The sequence below is a fragment of the Salvia hispanica genome, chromosome 4 (genome assembly GCF_029641045.1).
Source record: "Salvia hispanica isolate PSC_SH4W2 chromosome 4, Shi_PSC_v1, whole genome shotgun sequence".
Lineage (NCBI taxonomy): Eukaryota > Viridiplantae > Streptophyta > Magnoliopsida > Lamiales > Lamiaceae > Salvia > Salvia hispanica.
This window is the reverse complement of record NC_142695.1, coordinates 43,645,008-43,649,650: the sequence shown is the minus strand read 5'-3', so window position 1 is coordinate 43,649,650 and position 4,643 is coordinate 43,645,008.

The following is a 4,643-nucleotide window of genomic DNA, read 5'->3' as shown; positions in this document are numbered from 1 at the left end:
AAAATATTTTCAGAAAATAGATTAATTGAATTTTCCTAGGTAAATTATTAAATTGCTTTTATTTATAAAATTTGATTAATTGCTCCTTTTGTAATTTGGAATTAGAGAATTGTGAATTTCATCCCTAAATTTCTCTTGATTTATTTGATAGAAAAGTAAAGTTCTGAGATAAAACAAATTTCCTAGAAAATAATTCATGAGAATATGATTTCAAATAACTTTATTTTCATCTGTCTGAAAAGAGAACAAGATTTTAAATTATTACTCCCTCCATCCCGGCTAAGATGATACATTGCTTAGCCGGCACGAGATTTTAGGAGTTATTGGTTAGAGTGTTTAATTGGAGAGAGAGAAGGTGGGTAGGTGTAAGTATTAATGTAGAGAAATAAAGAAGGATGAATATTTTAACAGGGATGGGAAAAAGTAGTTGAGTGTATTAATTGGAGAGAGAAAGTTACCAAAAAAGGAAATGTGTCATCTTAATTGGGACAAACTAAAAAGGAAAACGCGTCATCTTAAGCGGGACGGATGGAGTACTATGTTTAATTGAGACTTCCAAGGATGCCTACAAAATTGTGAAAAGAAGATTTAGTGTGACTGCGTGAGAGAGAGGAAGAGAGACTCACAGATATTGATAGAGAGCTTGGACAAATTGGAGAAAAATAATACTCTCTCTGTCTTATGAAAATAAGAATATTTTTTTAACGTCCCAACTTTTTCTATCTTTTAATTTCAGTAGAAAATATATATCATTTGTTTAAGACGACTTTGGCGTTTGTTTTCTTTTGACAAATAAAGGAAAATTTTGGATGATCAAGAAAAATTAGTTTTGTGGAAATGAACGAGTACAATGTGATGAGTTATCTTTTGTTTGAAGAAACATGTTTCATGGTGATTGGTGAATTATCAAATAAATATGACATGCTTGTGATTGTTGAACGATCGAGCAAAAGAGAGAGAATATGTTTTGTAGCTTGGAACAACACCAAGTTAATTTTGTCTCTATATAAAAAGTAAACAACAATATCCAAATGTCCAATTTATTTACCAATTTGGGCTATCTTATGTTCTTATTACAAAGTGTCAGCCCAATACTTCAATTGTTTCTCATAGCCCAAATTTTATTCTCTTCCAGATCAAGAGCCAACGCCTTGTCTTCTCCTGGCGTGACTTCTGCAGTTCTGCTCTTCTCATAATGCAACCAAAAGTCACCAAATTTAATTAGTACCTCAGCTACATATTATTTCTTCACCCCTCTCAAAGTAAAAATCACGCTACTTTCCACATGCTAAAAATCTGCTCCACAATTCACATTTTATCAAAGCAAGAAAGAAGTTGTTTTCTTCGACCAATTCTGAGGTAAATCACGTTGTTTTGCATTTCCTCACAAAGCACCAATCTTTTGATTCAATTAAACTCCAAAGAATTATTTTCTTTCCCGTGGCAGAATCGATGAGGAGTCCTCCTCTTTTGAACTAAATCCCTAATTCACACATCTCTTATACTGTATAATCCTTTCCCTTTGATTGTTGTTGCACATAGCATATCATCACCCATCACTCCCGCAAGTAATTCAAACAAGTAACATCAATCGAATACCTTCGTAATGTCGTAGGCGAAAACTTGAAAAGAACATAACAGAAAATAAAGAACTTATCTTTCGTGGTATCGGGGCTGTTCGGAGTTGTTTCGGGGGCTGTCGGTACGCTTTCGTAGCTGTCCGTTTGTAGTCGGGGCTGCTGAGTAGTGGTTCGGGTTGGTTGCGAGGCTGTTCGGGGCTGAATCGAGGTTAATCGGAGGCTGACCGACGGGCTGGGACAGCAGCGGCTGACGACGGCTCTACCAGACCGTCGACGGTACAGCAGCGGCGGCGACGGAACGGCGGTGGCGGGTTGTGTAGGAGTAGGGATGTCAATCTAGCCCGAAACCCACGGGTCGACCCGAATTACCCAGTAAAATCATAGGGTTAGGCCGAAAAATCGCAACCCATATTTCAGAAGCGAGCTACACGGGCTAACCCGTTCGGGTCGGCGGGTTATGCGGGCTGGCCCGAGTGGGTTGCGGGTTAGCCCACGGGTTGAGCATTTAATATAAAAATATAATTAAAATTTTGGATTATATACTTAGAAGTATATTTTGTAATATCAATATTAGATACAACCATACAACATTTATATGAAGAATATATGGTAATTATGTCTTCTCTCTCAAATTGAAAATTAGGGTTATATGAAAGGCATGATTTCTAGTTAACTATAGTCAGATTCATGTGTGCTATTAATTAAACGATATGTTTATCTATTTTGTTTCAATTTTCAATTGCTATTATTTTCTTTCACTTGATCACTTTGATAATACTTTACTATTCGCGACAATTTGCTTTTAAATAATTTAGAATATTGGATTGGATAAAAAGTAACATATAATAAGATTACTATTGACCCGAATAGCCCGTGGGTTAGCTCGAAACCCGAAGATTTAGGATTAGGGCCGAAAATTTATAAACCGAAAAATTTCACAGCCCGAATAACCCGCACCCAAATAACCTGACAACTCGAATGGATTGGCTCAAACCCGAACGGATTAGCCCAATTGACATCCCTAATGAGGAGACGATTGAATTGAGTTTCATTCAATTTGGGGATTTCTCGTTTTGGGAAAAGTAAGTAGAGAGAGAGGGAGTGCCGAGATGGTGGAAGGGAGTAAGTTTGACTTTATAATTGGGCCATCCTAAATTTTTGTGTTTTGGGCTCAGATTTTAAATGGAGAGGTAAGGTGGGTGTTTTGGTTGTGGGCCACTTAAGATAATTTAATTTCTGGGAAATTATTTAATTAATTTCCGAATAATGCGAAGAGTGAATAATTTATCCCAAGTCCGAAATAAATATAAATGCGAAGAGAAATAGTTGTCATAATTTAATTAGGCGTTTAAATAAATTTTTGGGAATTAATTTGACATCGTGGTGGAAAATATGAGGAGCCAAAAGAAGAAACATGGCCGTGAGCAGCCGACCGGCGTCGCACGTGACGCCTTGGGCGGCCACCGAATAATAAAAAATATGCGAAAACCGAGAATCGAGATAAAAGACTTTAATTAGAGTGCATGCATTCTAAATAATTATCTTCTTGAGATTGATGTGTACTTTAATAGTTTTTTTTGAAAGGTTGTCGCACGCAAGTCAAGGTCGGACCGAGACGTTTGATTAAGGAAAATACTAAGCTGTTGAGATGGGCTTTCTTTTAAAATATTTTGCAATATTTTGCCAAATTATGAATGATGTATCTCTTTGCAAATATGTTATGTTTGCCATATTTTGTTTTGATGGAGCTGCCAATCTGATTGTCTACTGGGTTTAATTCCCTCTAAACTTTGATAGTTAACGAATTCGGGTCTAACTAGGGGTGAGCCCTTATTCAGGCTAGTGTACACAGATAGGGATCGTGAGCCGTCTTTCGGGTCAGCCGGTCCAGTGATCGAGTTTGTGGCCATATTCTCGTTTCACACGATGGTTCAGATTTGGTATGTGATAGTTGATGATGATAGTAGATCGGCCAATCAACATTTTTTAAAGTTGAAAGTATTTTAGTGTTTCTCGACAGATTTCAAAGTAAAACCCGAGTGCACTTAAAGATGGCATGGCATGACTTTATTTTATGAAAATATTTTGGCATAAGTTCACTGAGTGCATCAAGTACTCAGCCTTGCATGTGTTTCCCTTATATGCAGGTTGAGTTGTGACGAGCACGGTGGGTGTTGAGCATAAAAGTAAAGAAGATGTTTATCAAATGTTCATAATATGTTGTGTCTTCATACATGACATTATTCTACTCTCGAGTGCTTCCGCTAAACAGTATTTCTTTGAGTTCAAGTATTGTTGAAATAATATTCATTTCGAGCTGTTGATTATTGAAGTGATACTCTGATTTTTTTTTATTCGAGCTATTTCCTATTACATCGAGCTTTGGTCGAGTATATTTCGTTGTTCCCCTTTTCTTCCTCGCTTCTTTAACCATCCCCTAGTCGCGATCAACCGTGTTTTCTATCCTTAGAAAATGCGATCGTGACATTTTTCATTTTGGGTTGTCCTATAAGAGTGTCCATAGTAGGGGGCCGGCGGTGCCGCAACGGTCTATAGCTGGGCCAGAGGGAGCCGCGGCGGGGTGGGGTGGACGGCCATGAGCCGCATTTGCCGCGAGGAAGGGGCGGTGGGGTCTCGGGATTGCAGACCGCCGAGAGCCGCGGCGCCGGAGAATTTTTTATTTATTTTTTATTTTTTAAATCTTAATCTATAAATAATCTATTCCCAAATCATTTTTTTCATTCCATTCCATTCTATTTTTTTTTCCAATTAATTTTATTCCAGTCCAACTAAAATATACCAATAATTTTGTGGCTATAGCGTGGCCACTATTGGGCTGGACAAGTTTTTGTGATGTGCCTTGAGCGTACCGTAGCTATGCCACTCTATTGTGGACACTCTAAAAATATTTACTTTCTATTTTTGGTAACTTCCTTCTCTCTTTAATAAGGTGCTACATTCACCACTAACAATATCATAATTACTTTTTCTCTTTATCTCTCTCTAACTTTACTAATTGTGTATTAATTCTCATATCATCCCAAATATTCATATTTTTTTTAG